At 35.9% G+C, this 24,455-nt stretch overlaps 2 long non-coding RNA genes across 9 annotated transcripts in view; one reads left to right on the top strand and one right to left on the bottom strand.

The window, feature by feature from the left end:
* The window catches only part of LOC141541661 (uncharacterized), a 56,067-nt gene that overhangs the window by 9,619 nt on the left and 21,993 nt on the right, over positions 1 to 24,455 (bottom strand). The gene's annotated exons all lie outside the window — the stretch shown is intronic.
* Positions 1 to 24,455, top strand: part of LOC141541660 (uncharacterized) — a 91,514-nt gene that overhangs the window by 63,241 nt on the left and 3,818 nt on the right. For 6 of the 8 annotated variants that reach the window (XR_012481867.1, XR_012481865.1, XR_012481868.1 and 3 more), the window contains one exon: positions 12,997 to 13,143. This is a non-coding gene — a long non-coding RNA (uncharacterized LOC141541660). Of the gene's footprint in view, positions 1 to 1,983; positions 6,421 to 12,996; positions 13,144 to 13,317; positions 13,736 to 24,455 lie in introns of those variants that run through there. The other 2 variants (XR_012481866.1, XR_012481864.1) reach the window with 2 other exon arrangements.

Raw genomic sequence — 24,455 nt, 5'->3', positions numbered from 1 at the left:
AATATTTTAATTAGTCATTCAAATCCAATAGTAAAAGGCCATTCCAGCCCACATTGAGCTCTCCTCTCTTCTTCTGGATTCTGACAGTATTTTTAACCCATGACACTTATTTTCCATAATGCAAATTTTTAAATCACAATTTACATTGTTTTTTAAACATTTCATGAACTAATGTCCTACCTCCCCAACTCAATTGCAGATTTCTTTCCCCCCCCTCAATAGTATTTTATTTTTCCAAATACATTTAAAGATAGTTTTCAACATTCATTTTTATAAGAGTTTGAGTTCCAGATTTTCTCTCCCTTTCTTCCTCACGTCTCCCCTCTTCGAGACAGCAAACAATCTGATATAGATTATGCACGTACAGTACTTTTAAGCATATTTCCATATTTGTCATGTTGTAACTGCAGATTTCTTGAGGTCAAGCACTGGGTCTGAGATTTTCTTTGTTTTCCTCTCTAAAGCTTAGCATGGTACTGGGCAGAGAATAGACTTTCAGTAAATACTTGTTGAGTGAATGAATAATTCTCCATGAAAAGAGAATTAACTGTACAGGGCATTTTAATTTACATATGTATTCAGTGAGTAGGTAGTAAATATCATATGGAACAATTATTTAGTTGGCTAACTTTTTTATAAGGACCATGTGAAGGAATTAATAAAACAAAGACCATGTGTTAAATTTTCCTTGAAGTGAATATTAGCATTCTTCAGACTATTGTTTCATTACAGTTAGCTGTAGTGGAGACCCTGAGTTTGGAGAAAGAAGCCTGTGATTTACAAGCTGTTATAACTTAGATCAAACCACTTCATGGCTCTGCATCTCAGTTTCCTCAGCTATAAAATGGAGATAATTTGTCAGGCATTTATTAAGTACCTCCTGTATGCTAGACACTGGGAATACAAAGACAAAATGAAAAACCAATCCTGTCCCAAGAAGCTTAAGTTAACTGGAGATATGTGTACAAAGATCAGTAAGTACAAGATAATTTTAGTAGACTGAGAACACTCTCCACTGGGGGAATCAAGAAATAAAATAGCTAACATTTATACAGTACTTTAAGGTTTACTAGGTGGCTCGGTGGATAGAGCACTAGATCTGGGATCAGCAGGACAGAAATTCAAATCCTCCCTAGCTGTGTGATCCTGGGCAAGTCATTTAACTACTCTCAATCTCAGTTTCTTCAACTGTAAAATGTGGATAACAATAGCACTCATTTCCCAGGGTTGATTAAATGAGACTATATGTGTAAGTACTTTGTGCTATATGAATGCTAGATATTACTATTATTAGTATTATCACCTCAAATGGTTTCCATATCCTTTTGAAGTGGGTTCTAATATTATCCTCATTTGCTAGAAAGGGAAATTGAGGCTTCCTGGAAGAGATGGCACATAATCTAAATCCTGACCATATTATTTTACTTTTCCCAAACCTTCCATCACTCCCCATTGTCTCTAGGACTCAAGCATCCTCCAATTGGGATTCACCACCTTTCCCAAATCTCCCTCCAATTAATTCAGTTCACAGAATCATCAAGTAGGAAGAACATTGGAACAAATGACAAAATATAGAAGGCATTTTTGGAACTATGGAATGCCATGTAAATATTAGTTATTATGTTTACATTATATTGGTCATGTATGTCAGTAATTTTAATGGAATTTAAATAGAATATATGATCCAATACATACATTTTGCCACAATGGTTTTCAGGATTATAAATTGAAACCAAGATATATGCCTTATGATGGAGATTTTAATAAGAACTAACATTTTTGTACTTAAAAATGGCCAGAGAAATCAACATCTTCATGAAATCGTCCTCTCCTAAGGTCCTTCTCCCAGATGCACTTGGGATGCTCCAGTGGCACAGTAGCTGCGCACTCTGGCAGGCCCTCCCAAGCTGTGTATTTTGGGTTTTTAGAGAATGAAACATGGAGAAAACCATCACCAGTGTAATTTTTTTTTTTTGATCACAGCAATGTTCCAACCTCATTGAGGGAAGTGGGGCCATGGAAGTTCCATCCTGTCAGGATTACCACAAGACTCCAATGAGACGACATTTGTGAATTGTTTCACTTTTTTGACAAAGCCATTGGGAATTGGGATCAAGAAGACCCGTACTGATAAAATCAAATCCCTCAAAGTCTTGGAACATAACAATATCCCTTTAATAAACACTTTTCTTCTGTTTCTCTAATGAACTTTACTTAGCCCAATCTCTGGGCTCAAGGTTTTATTATAAACAATCTGTCATCCTCACTCCCCATCTTCTATATTCAATGTCAGACATAATATAAAAGTATACAATGCTGTAAAAGGGGGAAAAGAAGATAAACATTCATTGATTTTGTACAGAGCTCTGCAGACAAAAACATTGACTCAGCATATGTTAAAGTACAAATTGCATACCTTAGCATGAGGACACAAATCAATAACTCCTCCGTGACTTAGTCTAAGGAAGTCATTCAAGTCACTGGAAAACTCAATGATTTGACATAAGCACAGCACTCAAAGCCAAGCCCTCCTTCAAACTCAGCGCCACCCTACCTCTCACCCCTTCCTGTAGAGGAGCTTAAATTACTGTTTCTAAAGTCAGACAATTTTTGTACAAACACACTAGATTTTTAAAAAATACAAATTTATGCTTACTTTGGTATTTTGTATCCTAACAGATTTCCCTGCTCTTGTGTCACCTTCCAAATGAAGGCCCAAGGCCGCTCCCCAGAAGGTTAAGTCACTCGCCTCTGTGCTCCTGGGGTCTTCCATCCTCATTTTCACTCAGCCATTTTCCCACCAGACTGCTATGGGCATATTATTTTGCAGGCCCTTCTCTTTTTCCAATCACTGCTACCTCTGCCTCTGAAAAGCCTCGAGTCTTCAGGATGGTTTCTCTTGTCCCCTTTACCATCTTCAAGGATTCCCAGACCACAACTAATCTGCCGCTCCATTGTAGTGTGTTGTCTCTCTCATTAGAAATTTAGCACTTAAGGGGCAGTTAGGTGGCGCAGTGGATGGAGCACCAGCCCTGAATTCAGGAGGACTCGAGTTCAAATCTGGTCTCAGACACTCAACACTTCTTAGCTGTGTGACCCTGGGCAAGTCACTTAACCCCAGCGGGGGAGGCGGGGAGAAAATTATCAGTTAAATAAACTTAAGGAACTTCTTAATTGTGCATTTGCATTTTTAGACTCAGCACAATTCTTGGCACCTCACAATGGCTTAACAAATGCTTTTCGTTCTTAAAAAAAAACACATACACACAAAACACAAACTTTGATAATAGGTGCCTCAGTTGCCTCCGGTGCAAAATAAAAAGGTTGGATTATTGGAACTTTGAAGTATCTTCCACTTCTATGCCCATGATCCTATAATCCCATGTACAAAGGCATACATAGCCTTCCACTGCTGTGGCAAGAATATATCACAGAAAGGGTGCTCTTTATTTCCCTTCCCCAGCCTAAAACTAACCAGAGAGGGGACCTGCCTTGCACCTTTGCACTAGTGTCCCTTTAAACCTTTGTTCTGTTTATTGCTGGCTTCTCCCTTGCCTTTTTCATTACAATCCCAAGAGATTAGCTTTCTTCACTTGACACACAAAGCTGCCAAACAGGGCACAGGACTGAACTTGAAGCAATTCTCTAAAATTAGGGAATCAAAAGTCAGAGTCAAAAGATTTTATATTAACTGATACCATCCTGGAGGGCTTGGGAATAGCCCTAGACTAAGAGAGTAACAACCACCAGAAATCAGTTCTCTCTGTCAGTAGAGAACTGAATGACCAAAAAATGACCAAATGACCAAAAAATGATCAAATGGCCAAATGAATGACCGAATGACCAAAATGACCAAAAACCCCAGCTCATTACTGCATATTTGGAATCAGTCAGACAACAAGCATTTATCAAGTTCTTACTATGTGCCAGACACTGTGTTAAAACTGGAGATTCTTGGATTTTGGAGTTCTTAAAGCTAAAGGATTTTTTTTTTAATTTGAAATTCAAATTGCTTATTGAGGAACAAAGTAGCAAATGTGGACTAAAAACAATTCACTTATGTATTCTAATACCAAAAGAACCATATCATATACATACCAAATTTGGTTGTCAAATAAATTCCAAATAGTAATGTACTGTGAGAGATCAAAAACTGATTCCTTATACATTAGCCCCATTAATGAACTAAGAATCAGTATCTAGGTCTATTATAAACTCAACCAGCCAAATAATTAAGAAAGGAGTACCAAGCATTATGTTCTGCTAAAATTCTTTATCATCTTTTAACTTTTTGAAAAAAGATAGTCATGCTCTTTTGTCCCATCTTGCCTCCTGTAAGTGAATGATCATCCAAACTTTTTTTTTTTTTAATTTGCTAAATCAAGTGATGATATTCTAGGCATCAAAATTAGTTCCAGCATCTAGAGAAGTAACGACTATATTATTTCCTGCTGTTATTGCACAGTGTTTTGTGGTTTTTTTGTCATCAATATTAATGAAACATTAAACATTAAAAGTAATCAAACCGGATCCACACTATATGTCCTGCAAGCTGTCCACATTAAAAGGGTCATATCATCTGATCCATCATATCTACATTCTGTTCTTTTGCAATCAGATAAGCAACAATAAAAATATGGCCAAACTAGGGAGCCGGGTGAATATAGCGACATCTTCCTTTATCAATTAATGAAGTATCTGCACCATTGATAAATGGTCTTATCTTGTGACACAATTGAATTTAGATTTCCTCCTAGTTGATACACAATTTGGTTGTTGCTGTTCAGTCATATTTGATTCTCTGTGACCACTCTCTTCATGAGATTTTCTTGGCAAGGATACTGGAATGGTTTGCTATTTCCTTTTCCAGTACTGAGCTTATATGATTTGCCCAGATTAACAGAGTTAATAAGTATTTGGGATTATATTTGAACTCAAGGTCTTCCTGAGTCCAGGCCAACTGCCTTCTGATGCACGACAGCACTTTACAACATGCATTATTTTACTAGATATATTCTGTAATTGATGTCAGTGCAATGGAGAAATGTGACATTTTCTTCATCTGGTCGCCTCCTATATAACCTGTTTCTGCCATTCATATATTCCATATTGTATAGCTTTGAGTAAGTCCCTCGTGGCTTTTGCTTCCAAGGGGTTCATCAGATTCATGGTTAAAATGGCTTTAAGGTTTGATTTCCTCAGAATGCAGAATGGAGACACGGCCCACTTTGGCACCCATCTGGGTCGTCCACCATCTTGATATTAAATCCTTCCCTCCGCTGACATATTCTTACCGGAGCCAAATTAGAGTCTACGTGCCAGACATGGGCAAGAACATTAACCAGCCATGAGTTCAACGCATAGCCCTGACTGAGGGAGACCGGCGTGGTTACAGAGAGACCTTGACAGGATGGGGACAGAGATTTCAGCGATGTCAGAGTAGAACATTCCTGTTACACACATGCAGCTCTGCTGGGGATGGCCCCCCTAATCCCCGGACCACATCTGCCTCTGACCTTGTGGATTTTCTGAAGACGGAGCAAGTAAAGAGAAGTGTGACCAGTATCCTCTCAACTGACAGAAACTGGGCAAACCAAAGCTCCAGTTCTAGCTCAGAAGGAAGGAAATGGTGACAGGAGAATGCTCCTTGATTGTCAAGACCCTCACTCGGGAGATGTTGTTTGGTTAAGGAGCCTCAGCCATCCTGGGCCATTCATCTCTACTCATCCATTTTCCCAGTAATATCCCTTAGAGTCCGCTGGAATGGAAAAGATTCATTTACACCCCAATCCCGATGCAGGGCAATGCCGAAGGATGTTCACATTACCGAACAATCGTGCTCATTTCACATACCAGCAAAGTTATAGTTTCAGCAAATAGTGAACCAAGAATTACCAGAAGAAGCTGGTTTTTGAAGAGGCAGAAGAACTAGAAGCCAAATCGCCAACATTTACTGGATAATGGAGAAAGCAAGAGACTTCCAGGGAAAAAATCCATTACTGTTTCATTCACTATTCTAAAGCCTTTTACTATAGGGATTACAAGGCAATTAATTCCTCAAAGAGATGGAGTACCAAATCACTGTGAGGAAGCTCTATGTGAGCCAAGAAGCAACAGATAGAACCAAGTGGGAAACAACTCATTGGTTTGAGATCGGAAAAAGAGTATGACAAGACTGTATATTGTCATCTTATTTATTTAACTTGCATGCCATGTGAAAGGCCAGGCTGTTGGCATTTAGATTGGGGGAAGAAATATCAACAATCACAGATATGCAGATGATACTGCTCTGACAGCAAAAAGGAAAAGGGAATTAAGTTCTTAATGAAGGGAAAAGAGAAGAATGTAAAAGTTGATTTGAAACAATACTTTTTGTTCTCAAATAAACATTTTTACAATAATAGCTTTTTGTTGTGAAATAAACTTTTATTTTTCTAATAATAACTTTTTATTTTTCAAAATACATCCAATGATAGTGCTTTTTTGCTGAGGCAATTGGGGTTAAGTGACTTGCCCAGGGTCACACAGCTAGGTGTTAACTGTCTGAGACCAGATTTGAACTCAGGTCCTCCTGATTTCAGTGCTGGTGCTCTATCCACTACACCACCTAGCTGCCCCACAATGATAATTTTTGATATCTACCCTTGCAAAACTTCAAGTTCCAAATTTTTCTCCCTCCCTTGCTTTCTCCCACCCCCTCCCCTAGACAGTAAATAATCTAATTTAGATTAAACATGTGCAATTCTTCTAAACATATTTCCACATTTATCATGCTGCTCAGGAAACATCAGATCGAAAGGGAAAAAATGAGAAAGAAAAAAACAAGCAAATAAACAAACAACAACAAAAAAAAGGTGAAAAGAATATATATATTGTGATCCACATTGAGCCTCTGTAGGCCTCTCTCTGGATGCTGCCAGCTCTTTCCATCACAAGTCTATTGGAATTGCAGAAAGTTGCATCCACTGCTCAGCCTTTTCCTTCAGCTCTCCAGGTGATTTCACCTATTTCTGAGTTTTCTCCAACTTAATCCTAAGGCCATAAGGCCAATGTAGCAGCAAGTACAGGGGACACCATCAAATATCCTTCTGCCGGACCCCATCTACCTTCTTAAGTTTTGTCTTCATTCTTTCGAGATTTTAGGGAAATGGGTAAATATCCCAAGATAGAAGTCTGCAGGCTCGGAGGTAATCTTGTAAATTCAAGGTATGTGGAGGCCTTGAGTCCCATGGAATTGAATTAAATGGTGACAGGGGAGGAGTCTCTGGAAACTACTCCAGCAAGCTTGACTCTATTACTGAGTGTGTACTGAGCCTGTTTGGGAAGCACAGAGCTGAAATGAAGTATACAATCCGAAATTAGGACCCCCCAAATGCCCTCATGTTGTGATGAGACAAGCATCAGTCCTCCAAAGAAACTGTAACAATAGCTAAGTTGCTGAAAGTAATTTAAGTTGTTCTAACACATGCTGCGAGTCTTTTGTTTACTATGTCTTTGGGATTCAGGAAAAAAGTTATAGGTTGCATATGTGATTCATACAATACATTGTGTACCTTTTTGCTACCCCCTAGATATGATCCATAAGTTAAACCATAAGGAAATGTGTCTCCAGAGCACCAAAGTAGGAGTTAAATGAACCAGTGTAAGAACAGGGAGCCTAGTTCACCCTCTCATTAGAGGCTGGGCCCCCCAGGATTGAACTTATTCCAAGCTGCATTCCTGGGAATGGGCGCAATACTCCAGCTCCTGTGGGCACAGAAGTGATTTCTTAATGTGAGAACTCAGAGATTGTGACTTTTGAAGCTTTGAGAACACACAGAATCCTTAGGAGAATAACTGTGTTTAAAAAAAAAAAAAAAAAAAAAAAAAAGATAAAGTTTTGCAGTGGGAAACTTCCTGCAATCATTAAGAGCCCTAAACAATGTTCCAAATGCAATCTAGGCTAGTTCCTTTCTCCTATCCAAGTCTGAGCCAACGGAGAAGTCTCTGGAAAGTACTCCAGCAAGTTCAGCTGTATTACCTGCAAAGACGAACTGAGAATTGTTTGAATAATACAGAGCTGAGGTGAAGTAAAAAAAAAAAAATAAATAAATAAATAAAATAAATAAAATAAAATAAAAAAAGCAGAATCAGAGGATTTGAGTGTTGGGACTTTCCCACTGTACTATATACAACAAGTGGGCATCCGACCAGTGCTTGAAGAAAAATCCATCACCTCTCTCTAGAAAGCCCCTACACTTCTGGATAGCTCCATTTGTTAGGATTTCCCACCCTTCACCCCGACTTTGTTCCTAAATCTCGTTTTATAATTTCTACTCATTGGATGTATGCTGATGGAAGTGGATATCTTCAACACAGAGAAGATCTAATTCAGTTCCAATTGTCAATGATGGACAGAATCAGCTACACCCAGAGAAGGAACACTGGGAAATGAGTGTAAACTGTTTGCATTTTTGTTTTTCTACCCAGGTTACTTTTACCTTCTGAATCCAATTCTTCCTGTGCAACAAGAAATTCGGTTCTGCACACATATATTGTTTCTAGGATATACTATAACATATTTAATATGTGTGGGAATGCCCGCCATCTAGGGTAGAGGGTGGGGGGAAGGTGGGGAAAATTCGGAACAGAAGGGAGTGCAAAGGATAATGTAAAAAATTACCCATGCATATATACTGTCAAAAAAAGTTATAATTATAAAACTAATAAAAAATAAAGTATAAAAAAACAATTAAAAAATAATTTGTACTCATTGACTCCTTGCTTCTGGTTCCATCCTCTGGGGCCAAAGGGAACAAGTCTGGTTACAGTTTCCTATGACAGCCTTTCAAATAAAGTCAGCTCTCCAGTGTCTTTGGAGTCTCAGGACCTGAGGGTTTAGTTAGTTTAAACTAAATTATTATTTGAATTCATTAAGAACAACTGTGCTTTTTTATAGCCTCCTCACTGATCTTATATGTATCAGCTCCCTAGGAGTCATTTCTGTCCTGTCATTTTCAAGATAAAAATCAATCTCCTTTAGAGAGAAAACAAAAACAAAATAGGGACTAAGCTCTTCTGCCTTTTCTCTATTGTAGATTATTATCATCCCATCAACCTAGTGACCAGGTCCTCCTTGTTAGCGAGAATCAGGTCCAAAATAGGATTTTTCCTTGTTGGTTTCTCCATATTTCAAAGCATGAAATCAAGCCAAGAAGTTTTTAATTGCTCTGCTTTAGCAGAGAGCCCCATCAGAAGTCTGGATAACTGAAGTCCCTCATGTCATGCTCTTCCCCATACTTCTTTCTTTGGTTTGTAGTCCACATGTTCTGTAGTATTCTCCAGGGATAGAAATCAATGCTGTTTCTTCTTCTTTTAACCATCACCTGAATGCTCTTCATCTTGGTTTCTCCCTTAGATGACTGAATCTCACCCCTCCTCTTTTTCTTATTTCTTTTGAATAAAGCATACCATCCGATCCAGTCATGATTTTCAACTTTCCAAGTCTCCGGCTCATCTATGAGTTCAGAAGTACCTGCTTGCATTTTGGTCCCTCTGGTTTGTTTCCCAAACTTTGGGTATTTGAGGCCACAATTTCATTTCCTTTACATATATATTGTATATGTAATATACATATTATATAAATATATATGTGTGTTATTCTGTGTATATGTATTCTGTGTGCATGTATATGTACACAAACATACATATGCACACATGGTATACACACATGTGTTGTATTGTAGTTTAATCCTTCTTTTAGTATAAAGCCCTTTTGATTAGATTTGAAAGACACCAAGGAAAGACATTCTTAGTAGCCTTTATTAGGTATACTCCATCTCTGGCCAGGAATCTTTCAACCCTCTATCAAAAATGAGCTAATCTGATGTTAAATGGTTAAATAGAACTGAGGCGCTAGTTACTGGCTTCTAAAAATGGGAGAGCAAAATTGTTGGAGGTCAGAGCCAATGGGAGAACAGAGACCCCTCTTCCTCAGCCCCTTCAGAACATTAGTTCCTCCAAATTCAAGTGCCACTGGTGGAGATATTCTGGAACTTTGTTTCTCGGCTCTTCTCTGCTGAATTGACTGAAACATCTGGATTCCCCGGATCTGGGATGCTCGTGGCTTTTGTATCTTGGTCAAAGACAGGCCAGACCTAGAAGGACAAAAGCAAGAGTGTAGGGGGAGGAACCACCAGAAGGCCAGAGCTTGCCTCCATGGTCACTGAGCAGCAGCCTGCAGCTAACACTGAGCAAGGAGGTGTCTGGCCTTGTTGTTTTTTAAATCCGGTTATCACCACTCACTCACACGCTCAAGCATCTTCCTATGTTACAGTGCATCCAATAGCAGGAGGAGATGCCAGAATGGTACAATGTCTCCAGGCTGGCTCCAACCATCTGGCAGGTGTGCAGAGGCTTCGGCCCTGCTGTATTATTGCCACACAATAACTCTTTACACTTGAATCAACAGAAAATGTTTTCGGCGTCACATCAAAGTTTTGGAGACAAAAAACCTCCATAGCTCTATTAATTTTTTTTTTTTTTTTTTTTTTTTTTGCTTCTGGATTTTATATATTAAAGCTTGAATTCTAAAAAAATAAAGGTTAAATGGATCCGTGGGGCATGACGGTGCATTCATTTAATTGTGAAATGAAAAAAATTAGAAACTGAAACTAAAATTTACAAAGGACAGAAACTGGCTGCTAGTCAACAGTTCAAAAATCAATGTAATATATCGCATGTTAAAATCTACAGTAGTTGCTTGTTTTGGCACAATTTACATCTGAGAGAGTTTCATCCATTAAATTCATATTTGTTTTTATAGTGGTATGATTTTAATTTTTTAACCAGAAGTTCCCTAGAACATGCTGCACAATCTGTTACAGTTTTGTCTAAATAACTTATGAGGTTTTAATAGCAGGAAATCCTGTTACTGGACTTTGCTTCATATGCATCTATTTCGACTAGGATTTTAATGATGACTTTGCTCTTGTAAACACAAGGCAAAAAGAATTAGTTGGCAACGTATATGCGGGACTAAGAAAGAAAAATGAACTACAGTAAACTCTTAGAACAGAAACATAATTTGAGAATAATTTAGAAATTTATCACTTGAGTGACACAACAAATCAGTATTTCTCTTAAGAAACCACCTGTAACGCATTAAGTATAAATCCTGGTTTCTCAAGCACTGTTTAGGGACCTTTATGTTGCAATTCCAGATGCATACGTTAGTCGAGCAAGGGCACAGTTGCTTTGGAGGGGGTGAACAAATAGAAAGTGATGAAAGACTGGCCTTGAAATACGCTTTTAAAAAAATTTGGAATTTCACTTAATGTCAAATAAAATGCTTACACATCAAATAAATAACAAGCTATTTTTATATTAATGTTTAATGTATCATGGGACCATTCACATATATCATATACACTAACTGAACGTTTTGATTTGAAAAGCCTCTGAAAAATTCTCCCTTATTTATAAATATACTCAGGTGACACGGTCTAAATTGTAAGGAAATCTTTATTTCAAAGCCCTGTATCAACTGATTGAATTCAGAGCTCCCCGGACTACCGACCTTCTCATTAAAATGAATATATACTTGTTAAATTTGTAAATGGCACTGATTTGAGAAGAAGAAATTATGATGGGATTTAAAATAGCAAGGACCATTCCCTGAGCTAATTGCACCTCTCCAGGCTTTAATTTTCTTCTGTATAAAGTGAAAAAGTTGGTCTGGATTATTTTAAAGGTCTTTTCCAGCTCTAAATTCCAAATGGTGAGAAAATTAGAAAGCATTTCAAAAGGGATGATGGCAGGATAGTACATATATAAATATATAGATGTATATATACATAAATATATATATGTATATATAAAACTTATGGGGATTAGAAGCTTCTTGAGGGCAAGCAAGTTCTGAACTTTAGTTTTCCATATATTTTTAGACTCTAGCATAATGCTTAACACATAGGTTTTTAAAAAAAATAATAACAGCTTTTTATTTTTCAAAATACATGCAAAAATGGTTTTAAACATTCACCCTTGCAAAACCTTGTGTTCCAAATTTTTCTTCCTCCCTCCCTCCCTCCCTCCCCTCCCCCCTAAATAGTAAGCAATTTAATATAAATTAAACATGTTAACACAGTTTTTGAACTGAATTATTGAAACTGGGCACTGACTAGAGGGCTGTGTGCATTTATAATGAAAAATGGATTTCAGCGTTTCTAATGAGTCATTTGAAAGAGGGCAGGCTTCAAGGGCCTCCTCTGACACACACTTTCTGTGTGACCCTGGAAAGTTGCTCAACCACTCAAGTACCCCAAACAGCTCTCTCCCACCAGAACCCGTAGAGATACACTGATCTGCATTAGCCAAGAGAAACATAATACTGGCATGTGTATATATATACATATATATATATATATATATCTATATCTATCTATCTATCTATATATATATACATATATATATATATATATATATATATATATATATGTATATATATAATTCGAAGCAAAGAGAATGTAGTATTAAACACTGACCAGTTCCCAAGTTAGGGTTCAGCTTCAGAGGAATAATAAACCATCATGTTTACATAGTACTTTTAAGGCTAATAAAACACTTTCCTGACAGATTCCCTGTGAAAGAGGTAGCACAAATATTATGATTCCTATTTTATTGATGAGTCAACTGAGGCTCCGGAAAGATGAACTCTCTTTCCCATTAATGGCTGACCAGGGATTTCATCCTATGACTCTTTCTGCGAAATCTAAGTCTCTTTTCTTCTTGTTCTACCATGCCAGTTCCATATTATTCATATTTTAATATCAACTGATAGTTCTCTATTGACTTAAAGTTTGCCAGTACGTTCTATATAAACCCGAAGTTATTTTATTATATATTATTAATTATATCAATATTATAGTTATATTAATTATATCAATGTATCATCAAATATATTAATTAATAATATATATGAAATATATACATAATTCTATATTTTCTCCATTTTAGAAGATTCCAAGCCTGCCATGCTTCCTGGTACTGCTTCTGATTTTCCCGACCTGGCCTCCAGATTCTGCAGCTTTCTGACCCTAAATCTTCCATAGGATCTTCTCATCTTGGAACATTTCTTAACTCCAATGTCCCCTTCTCCTGTCGGTAAGTTCCTTCCTGGGTCTCTTTAGTTGGGGGAGAGACAGCAAGGGCAGGTATGTTTTTTCCTTCTCATCCTGACTTTACCCCTGATTTTCTGGATTTTGCCACAATGGGGTGGGCCTCTTCCCCCTTCCCCATCCCCTTCTCAGCTCCTTTTTCTGTGTCCTCCCCCATTAGAATGTAAGCTCCTTGGTGATTCAAGCCAGTTCCAATGATCTTATGATGAAGAGAGTCATCTACACCCAGAGAGAGGACTGTGGGAGCTAAGGGTGGATCACAACATAGTATTCTCACTCTGTTGTTTGCTTGGAGTTTATTTTCTTTCTCATTTTTTTACTTTTTGATTTGATTTTTCTTGTGCAGCAAGATAATTGTATAAATATGTATGCATATATTGGATTTAACATATTTTTATCATGGTTAACATATATGCAAATCCAATGCATTTCACGACATAGACATGTAGACAGTAGACAGTCTTTATGAATTATTGTAGGGGAAAAAAAATCACTTGGTGGCCACAGCTCTGGTTGTAAACCTCCAAACTTAAGAGAAGCTAGTTTTCAGACCATATTCACGTAGAGTATTTCTGGTTCATGGTCAAAATCTTGTTTCATTGGTTAGAATCATTTTAACAGTTTTTTGTCTTTTAAAATTTTTTTTAAATGGAACATAAGGAATTATATTAATAGAAATATTCAATTGAAATATAATAATGAAAACACCACATTGCTTCCCTTTTATTAACATTGATTTTTACATTAATTTTTTGTCATTTTCTATCTTCAACATAAATTATTTGATTGCTTTATCATGCCATTAATAGATTTTTCTAAGAATCTGAGCAGTAGTTCATACTCATTTTTAATCCCATTTGTAGAACTGGATTTCGTAATTTTATCACTGAAATTGTAATTTGCATTAATTTCTGGTCATTCGGTATAAATGCAATAATGATGCTTTAGCTATTACTATTCATACATATAGGAGACATAAATCAAACATTACATAAATCAACACATAGCTAAGTGAATTATACACATCCTACAGGATACCGCAAAGGGTCTAAATAGTTTCCTGTTCATATTTAACATTTGTCATCTAATTGCTTGCTCTTTGTTCTGCATTAAGTATGGCTTCAAAGAATACGAAAAAATAAAGACTTTGTTAAAGAAAAAAGAATAAATTGAAAATCCGCTGAAATTCAAATTAATGTTAATGTTTCTAAATCTGCTTTAGCCAGGCATTAGAACTCTCTAAAATACAGAGATTGCATCACGACTAGATCTATATTCCAAAGGCATAAAAAAAGAGAAAGAACTTATTTTTACAAAAATATTTATAGTAGCTCTTTTTGTAATGCCTAAGAATTGCAAATTGAAGGGATGCCTATCAATTGAGCAATGGATAAACATGCTGTGGTATATGATTGTGATGGAATATTATTGTGTTCTAAGAAATGACAGTGTTTTTTTTTTCCTTTTTTTTTTTCATTTTTAATTTGATTTTTCTTGTGCAGCATGATTAATGTGGAAATACATTTAGAAGAATTATACATGTTTAAACTTTATTGGATTACTTGCTGTCTAGGGGAGGGGTGTGGAGGAAGGGAGGAAGGAAAATTTGGAACTTGAGGTTTTACAAGGGTGAATGTTGAAAATTATCTTTGCAGTATTTTGAAAACAAAAAGCTATTATCAAAATAAAGAAAAAAAAGAAATGACAAGCAGGATGATTTCAGAAACAACTAAAAATAATTACATGGACTGATTCAAAATGAAGGAAACAGAACCAGGAGAATGTTATACACGGTAAAAGCAATTTTGTATGATTAACTGTGAATGACTTAACTATTTTCAGCAATACAAAGACTAATGATGAAGCAGACTATTTGCCTCCAGAGAAAGAACTGGTATTGTCTGAATAAAGACTGAAACATGCTATTTTTTCATTTTCTTTAATTTTTTTGTTGTTGTTCAAGTCTTCTTGTATAAAATTACTAATATGAAAATGTTTTATATGATTGCATGTTTAACCTATATTCGTTTACCATCTCAAGGAAAGAGGGATAGAATTTGGAATTCAAAACTTTAAAAAAATAACAATTAAATATGAAAAAATTGTTTTAACACATAATTAAGAGAAAAATAAAATGTCATACATTTTTTAAAAATTGCTATGGTTTAAAACTGTGCCATTCAGATACAATCAACTATCAGAGTTGCTTTATCATTCCTTCTAGTCATTCCTATAATCATTTGGTAGTAGCAGCAGACTCAGTTTCACCTCAGCTGTCTCATCATCTGAATGGAGATGACTATTTCTACACTATCTTAATGCCCTCTTTTTCCACTGTCCCTATATCAAAGTTTGCTCTAAAAGCTTGCTCTAAGCTTATGGGATATTGTACTAATAAAAGTGCCAAGGTTCTGTACCAGCAGGACTCAGGGAACCCTGAGGTGGCAAGTGAATGCCAGGCAAGTAAAACCTCCTCCTTCACCCTGATGGAGATAGTTTAGGACCGCGTCCCTAAAGCTTTGGGAATAGCAATGCCTTCTTAACCACCAAATCTACTTTTAGCCCAGCCCCAACTCCCATCCACCTCATCATGGCCAGCTGTAGCTGCTGACTAATACCACCAGGCAGGTAAGTATAAAAATCTGAGGGATGGCAGCACTCCCAGACCCTAGTCCTGCTTCTACTCTGGCCCCATTACTATCATCTGGCAAAGCAATTTCTATGAAGAAGGTGCCAGTCAGACCCACTAACAGTCAAGTGGGTACCATGAACAGGCAGATAAGCCAGTGGGACTAAAGCAGCAAGGCACCTGAGAGTCAGATTTGGAAGTTCAAACCTTATCATATTCTCCCCTCAGATCCCAATAGAAACAATCCAGTACCTTCAAACCCAGGAGCCTTGGGGATAGCAATGTCACCAGGTCAGTGTCCCTAGCAGTCATCCTAACTCTAAGGAGATGGAAATGCAACTGATGCTGCAGGCGGTCCAGCCTTGGCTAGCTGCTGCTGACCCAGAAAACAGAGTTAATGATACTAAAAGTCTTTGGCATTGTTACGTGGTTCAACATCAGAAACTGGTACAATTTTATCAGTGGAAATCATATCGAAGAAGCATTGGGTGCTTTGCCTCTGAACTCTACAGACCACAAGATTTTTCTATCTGATTTGTCAGTAAAACCTCCTCCATTAAAATGTGAAATCCTTGAGGGCGCACAGGCTGTCTTGCTTTTTCTATTTGTATTCCTAGCATTTAGCACAGTGCTTTGCAAATAGTAAGTTCTTAAATAAAACTTTACTGATTCATTCATTCAAACTACCCATATACCAGCATGTCATGGATTCTTATGCTCTCTAACTCACAGAACCATTCCTTTTTTTTTATTTATTATTATGACTTTTTATATACAAAACATATGTGTGGGTAATTTTTCAACATTGGCCCTTGCAAATATTTCTGTTCCAACTTTTCCTTTCCTTCCCTCCACCCCCTCCCCTAGAGTCTCATACATGTTAAACATGTTAAAGTATATCTTAAATACAATATATGTGTAGACCTTTTTACAATTCTCTTGTTGCATAAGAAAAATCAGATTTAGAGAGGTAAAAATAACCTGGGAAGGAAAACCAAATAACAACAGAAAGAGTGCAAATGCTATGTTGTGGTCCACACTCTTTTCCCAGAGTTCTTTCCCTGGGTATAGCTGGTTCTGTTCGTAACTTATCAAGTGGAACTGAATTGGATCCTCTCATGGCTGAAGATGTCCACTTCCATCAGAATACATCCCCATACAGTATTGTTGTTGAAGTGTACAATGATCTCCTGGTTCTGCTCATTTCACTCAGCATTAGTTTGTGTAAGTCTCTCCAAACCTTTCTGTAGTCATCCTGCTGGTCATTTCTTACAGAACAATAATATTCCATAACTTTCATATACCATAATTTGCCCAACCATTCTCCAATTAATGGGCATCCATTCAATTTCCAGTTTCTCCCCACTACAAAGAGGGCTGCCACAAACATTTTGGCACATGTGGGTCCCTTTCCCTTCTTTAAGATCTCTTTGGGATATAAGCCCAATAGTAACACTGCTGGGTTAAAGAGCATGCACAGTTTGATAATTTTTTGAGTATAGTTCCAAATAGTTTCCTTGGTATGAGCTAAAAATTCAAGGTTTCTCTTATGTCTTTTGTTAGTGCATTCTTTCATGCAATACTTAATAGTGGGTAATTCTTATTTTGAGAACTGAACGTTCATATCCTCTAACTACATATATTGGAGAGTGACTTTTGAGCTTATATTTTTCCATTAGTTATCTAAATTTCTTAAAAATCAGACCTTTATTAGTAAAATTTGGTACAAACTTGTTTTTTCTGATCTATTATGTTTTTTTTTGTTTTTGTTTTTGTTTTTGTTTTTGTTTTTGTTTTTTCTGAGGCAATTGGGGTTAAGTGACTTGCCCAGGGTTTCACAGTCAGGAAGTGTTAAGTGTCTGAGATCAGATTTGACCTCAGGTCCTCCTGACTTCAGGGCGGGTACTTTATCCACTACACCACGTGGTTGCTCCTTTATTGTTCTTTTAATGGAATTTTGTTCATGTAAAAGCTTCTTAATTTCATGTTAGTTGAAATTGTCTTTGGTAATTTCCTCTTTCTCTTGTTCAGTTAAGAATTCACCCTCCACTCAGGGAGTATATGTACATGATGTAGTTAACTTTTAGTTTTTTAATGATATGATCTTTTATATCTAAGTAATCAAAACATTTTGGTATTATTGTAAAATAAGCTACAAGATGTTGAGCTAATTCTAATTTTTGCCAGACTGCTACCCAGTTTTTTCCTAGAAACTTTCATCAGCTAGGGAGTTTTTTCCTAAATAATTTATATTTTCAAGTTTATCAAACACTGGGATATCAAGTTTAATTATTTCTGATTCTTTTTCATTTAATCTGTTCCATTAATCTAAATAGATTAATGAATTCTACTTTTAAATATTATCAAATAGTTCTGATGTTGCTATGTAATAATATAGTTTTGAGGTCTGAATATGCTCTTCTGTCATTCTATCTTTTATTCGCTATTCTCTTGATATTTGAGCTCTTTGTCTCATTATTCCTTAATTATTCCAGATCTTGTCATCTCAATAGATGCAGAAAAAGCATTTGATAAAATCCAAAATCCATTCCTACTAAAAACGCTTGAGAGTATAGGAATAAATGGACTATTCCTTATAACAAGCATATATTTAAAAGCGTCAGTAAACATCATATGTAATGGCGATAAACTAGAACCTTTCCCTGTAAGATCAGGAGTGAAACAAGGTTGCCCACTATCACTATTACTATTCAATATAGTATTAGAAACTCTAGCCTTGGCAATAAGAGCTGAGAAAGAGATTCAAGGAATTAGAGTAGGAAATAAGGAAATCAAACTATCACTTTTTGCAGATGACATGATGGTATACTTAGAGAAACCCAAAGACTCTGCTAAAAAGCTATTAGAAATAATTCAGAATTATAGCAAAATTGAAGAATAAACAAAATAAATCCACATAAATCCTCAGCATTTTTATACATTACCAACACAATCCAACAGCAAGAGATACAAAGAGAAATTCCATTCAAAATAACGGTCGATAGTATAAAATATTTGGGAATATATCTACCAAAGGAGAGTCAGAGATTATATGAGCAAAACTACAAAACACTTGCCACAAAAATAAAGTCAGATTTAAATAATTGGAAAGACATTCAGTGCTCTTATATAGGCCGAGCAAATATAATTAAGATGACAATACTCCCTAAACTAATCTATTTATTTAATGCTATACCAATCAGGACTCCCAAGAAACTATTTTAATGACCTAGAAAAAGTAACAACAGAATTCATATGGAACAACAAAAGGTCAAGAATTTCAAGGGAAATAATGAAAAAAAAATTAAATGAAGGTGGTCTAGCTGTATCTGATCTAGAACTATATTATAAAGCAACAGTCACCAAAGCCATTTGGTATTGGCTAAGAAATAGACTAGTTGATCAGTGGAATAGTTTAGGTTCACAGGGCAAGATAGTGAATAAAAATAGCAATACTGTTTGACAAACCCAAAGATCCCAACTTTTGGGATAAGAATTCATTATTTGACAAAAACTGCTGGGAAAACTGGACATTAGTATGGCAGAAACTAGGCATGGACCCACATTTAACACCACATACTAAGATAAGATCAAAATGGGTCCAAGATTTAGGCATAAAGAACAAAATCATAAATAAATTGGAGGAACATGGGATGGTTTACCTCTCGGACTTGTAGAGGAGGAAGGAGTTTGTGTCCAAGAGAACTAGAGACCATTATTGATCACAAAATAGAAAATTTTGATTACACCAAATTAAAAAGTTTCTGCACAAACAAAACTAATGCAAACAAGATTAAAAGGGAAGCAACAAATTGGGGAAACATTTTTACAGTTAAAAGTTCTGATAAAGGCCTCATCTCCAAAATATACAGAGAATTGACTTTAATTTATAAGAAATCAAGCCATTCTCCAATTGACAAATGGTCAAAGGATATGAACAGACAATTTTCAGATGATGAAATTGAAACTATTTCCACTCATATGAAAGAGTGTTCCAAATCACTATTGATCAGAGAAATGCAAATTAAGACAACTCTGAGATATCATTACACACCTGTCAGATTGGCTAAGATGACAGGAAAAGATAATGATGAATGTTGGAGGAAATGTGGGAAAACTGGGACACTGATGCATTGTTGATGGAGTTGTGAAAGAATCCAACCATTCTGGAGAGCAATCTGGAATTATGCCCAAAAAGTTATCAAAATGTGCATACCCTTTGACCCAGCAGTGCTACTCCTGGGCTTATATCCCAAGGAAATTCTAAAGAAGGGAAAGGGACCTGTCTGTATGTGCCAAAATGTTTGTGGCAGCCCTTTTCATAGTGGCTAGAAGCTGGAAGATGAATGGATGTCCATCAATTGGAGAAGGGTTGGGTAAATTATGGTATATGAATGTTATGGAATATTATTGTTCTGTAAGAAATGACCAACAGGAGGAATACAGAGAGGCTTGGAGAGACTTACATCAACTGATGCTGAGTGAAACGAGCAGAACTAGATCATTATACACTTCAACAATGATACTGTATGAGGATGTATTCTGATGGAAGTGGATATCTTCAACATAGAGAAGAGCTAATCCAATTCCAATTGATCAATGATGGACAGAATCAGCTACATCCAGAAAAGGAACACTGGGAAATGAGTATAAACTGTGAGCACTGTTTTGTTTTGTTTTGTTTCGTTTTTCTTCCCAGATTATTTTTAGCTTCCGAATACAATTCTTCCTTTGCAACAACAACAACACATATATATTGTACCTAGGATATACTATAAGATATTTAATATGTATGGGAATGCCTGCCATCTAGGGGAGGGGGTGGAAGGAAGGAGAGGAAAAATTTGGAACAGAAGGGAGTACAATGGATAATGTTGTAAAAAAAATTACCTATGAATATGTACTGTCAAAGAAAATGTTATAATTATAAAAATTAATAAAAAAAATTAAAAAAAATTATTCCAGATCTTGGAGGAAGCCATCTACAATCAGTATCCTTTCCTCCTATTTGATTCAAAACCTTAGTCTGCCTTTGAACCTCAGTATTCCACTGAATCAGCTGTCTCCAAAGTCACCAAATCAAATGACCTCTTCCCCATCCTCATCCTTCTTGACTTCTTTGACACTGTTACCCTTTTCTCTTCGATATTCTTTTCTCTCAAGGTTTTCATGACATTGTTCTCTCCCATCTCTCCTCTAACTTGTCTACTACATTTCAGTCTGTTTTCTCCCATTTTTCTCCAAGCAACAGTCATTAAAAATGAGTGTCCTTCAGGTATCTGGCCTGAGCTTTTACTCTCCTCCCTCTGTATACCACAAGTTCTCATTCTTTTTGGGAGGAAGTCAATAATGTCTTTAAATGCATAGAATCATAAAGAAAAATAATCACATCAAAATGCAGTTATCAAACATTAAAGAAAAATAAAAGGTTCAATGATGACAAGACACTTGAATATTCTTATTAGGTAATTTTATTATTTAATAAGATTACCTTCCTGGGGTTATCTACTCTATGCAAGGAATTCTCAGATATATTTACTATAAGCCTTATCTGTCTCACATCATTAATATAATGTGCCAATTGCATATCCTACACTGGATGTCTTGGCGGCATCTCAAACTCAAGATGTACAAAACAGAACTCATTATCTTTCCTCCTAGAGACCTTCCCTCTTTCAATTTTTTCCTAACTGCTGTGGCCACCACCATTCTCCCCATCACCTGGACTTGGATCTCATGTCATTTACTCTAGTCCAATTTGGTTTTGGCTTGTCATTTCTACCTTCCAAGCACCTCTTGTATAAGTCTCCTTCTCTCCACTCATATAGCCATCACCCTAGTGAAGGGCCCTTGTCACTTGGTGCCTTCTGTCTGGTCTCTCTCCCTCGAACTCTCTACTCCAATCCATCTTTGGCTCAAAGGCAAAGTAATCTTCCTGAAAAAGGAAACAATCCTTTATTAAGTGCTTCCTATGTAAGTCAGTAAGCCTATTATGACAGAATGCCTACTATGTGCCAGACGTTGTGCTGTCTTACAAATAATATCTCACTAGATAATATCTCATTAGATTCTCACAACAACCCTGCAAGGGCTGCATTGAATCACTATTAGTTTTGTTTACAAGAAAACCCAGTCAATTTGGGGGTATTGACAGAGGTCAATGTCTGGGGGAAAATCTTAAAGAGAAATGCTCATTTGCATCCAAGAGTACATCTTGATGCACAAAAAATATGTTAGATTTAAGCTATCCAAAACATTCAGCCTACTTTAGATGTATATATATATTTCCCACCAATAAATGTATTTTAATGAGAATTGTATTCACAATTATCTAAAGTGGTATTTTTCCCTTGGTGTGATATATTATTATATATTATATATTATTATCCCATGTTTTTACAGTTGAGGAAACAAATTAAGTGATTTGCCCAGTGCCATTTAGCAGGTAAGCATTAAGCTAGCTTTGAGTTCAGGTCTTCCAGATTTCAGGTCTAATGTTCTATCCATTGCACCATCCAGCTTCTTCTAAAGCATAGAATGGACCATGATACCCCTTCAGGATCCTCTAAATAAACTGTAGCAGCCATTACCTTCAGGATCAAATAGAAAATCCTCTCTCTGTGTAGCTTACAAGTTGGCCCCTTCCTACCTTTCCTGTCTTCTCACTCTTCCTTTCTGCTCCCTCCATGATCAACAGTGCCAGCTTCTTCAGATGCTACTTCTTGTCTCTAAATCCAGAGCCTTTTTTATTGACTATTCTCCAGACCCAAAAGGCCTTCCTCCTCCATTTCTCCAGGCCTCCCTGGTTTTCCTTAAAACTCAGCTCAAAGGTTAAGAAATGTATTTAAGTGAAGAAATAGACTTCAACAGCCTTGAAAGTGACCTGATTTAAACTCTATTATGAACTTAATGCCAAATTGGGTAAAAACAAGTGATTGCTGCAAAAGGATACAATGCATGTTAACTTTTTAAAAAATGTGTGAGAAGTTGTAATATTTATTGTTTGTCAGCAAATTTGATTAATGTGTAATATGGTTCAGTTGTGTCCAACTCTCCATGACCCCATTTGGGATTTTCTTGGCAGAAAATGGTTATAATAAGACACTGAAATGGTGAGTTATTTTTAACTCATTTTTAAGATGAGGAAATTGAGGAAAATTAGGTTAAATGACTTATCCAAGATTACAAACTAAGAAGTATCTGAGGTCAGATTTGAACTCAGGAAGATGAACTTTCCTAATGCCAGGTACTCTATCCATTGTGCCACCTAGCTCCTCCTACTCTCTCCCAAATAATTTATAAACCACTGTAATAATGGAAAGAAAAACATCTTTGATCTATATTTGAACCTGTAGTTTTTTAAACTTTCAGAATTTTGCCACTTGAAACAGTGCTAGTTGTTGGTTTTAAATATATTCTTTGGATCATATTAAAAAATGCCCTTCCATACTCATGTTTTCTTAAAAGAATTATTTCAGCATAAAGTAGTGTTATTTGTTATAGTGTTATAGTGTTATTTGTCATTGTTGTGAAAGACCTTTTCTGTGCCTATTAACAAATTTGGAATTTTTTTGTTCATATTAATTTCCTAATGTTGAACCATGTTTGTATTCTTGGTGTTTTCATTTCATTAAATATTTCCCTATTACATTTATATTTGTATTACATATATTATGTACTTAATTATGTACATAATATAGCATGTAATACATATATTACATATTATGCTTCAAAATTGTTTAACAATCATTTTTTAAAAAATTTTGAGTTCCAAATTCTCTCCCTTCTTCCTATTCCTCCTCTATCTTTTGAGAAGGCATGCAATAATATGTAAATTTTATATGTGAAGTCATGTAAAATATATTTCCACATTAGCCATGTTGTAAAAGAAAACACATAAACACACAAAAGAAAAACTTTAAAAAGTGAAAAAAATATGCTTCAATCTGCACTCAGTTCAACTGTTTTACCCCTTGAAGTGGATAGCATTTTTTATCATTGGTCCTTTGGAACTATATAGAATCATTGTTTTGTTCAGAATTGTTAAGTCTTTGAGAAGGGCTTTTTTTTTTTTTTTTAAATCATGCACAATGTTCTTATTTCACAGTTTGTTGTTTGATTGGGGTTTTTTTGCTACATATTTATCAAAATTTTATTTAAAAGTTCTTCATGAATTTTTATTAGTGATTTTGGTCTATAATCTTCTTTCTCTGCTTTATCCCTTCCTAGTTTGGTAATAATGGCCATGTTTGTCCATAAAAGGAGTTTGATAGAAAACTCTTTTTCTTTACTACTAGAAACAATTTTTCTATTAATTACTAATTCATATTTAAGTGTTGGGTGAGTTTTACTAATAAATTGATCCAAGTGAGAGGGTTTTTCCCCCCCTTTTGACAATTCATTGATTGATCTTTTTTTCTGAGACTGAATTTATGATCTCTATTTCTTGTTTTACTAGTTTGTCTGGTTTGCATTTTTGTAGATAATCAATATTTTGTACATAAACTATTTCTTTTAAATTCTCAAGACAATTGGCATGTAATTTATGTAATAGGTGCTGATAATGCTCTTCATCTTCTCTCTATTTACTGCAAATTTGCCTTCTTAATTTTTTATTTTATCAATTTTATTTTCCCTTACTATTTAAAAAAAAAAAAAAAGGTAAAGTT

The sequence above is a fragment of the Sminthopsis crassicaudata genome, chromosome 4, assembly GCF_048593235.1.
Source record: "Sminthopsis crassicaudata isolate SCR6 chromosome 4, ASM4859323v1, whole genome shotgun sequence".
NCBI classification, from domain to species: Eukaryota; Metazoa; Chordata; class Mammalia; order Dasyuromorphia; family Dasyuridae; genus Sminthopsis; species Sminthopsis crassicaudata.
Note: the sequence above shows the minus strand (reverse complement) of the source record. Positions and strands in the feature narration are given on the sequence as shown.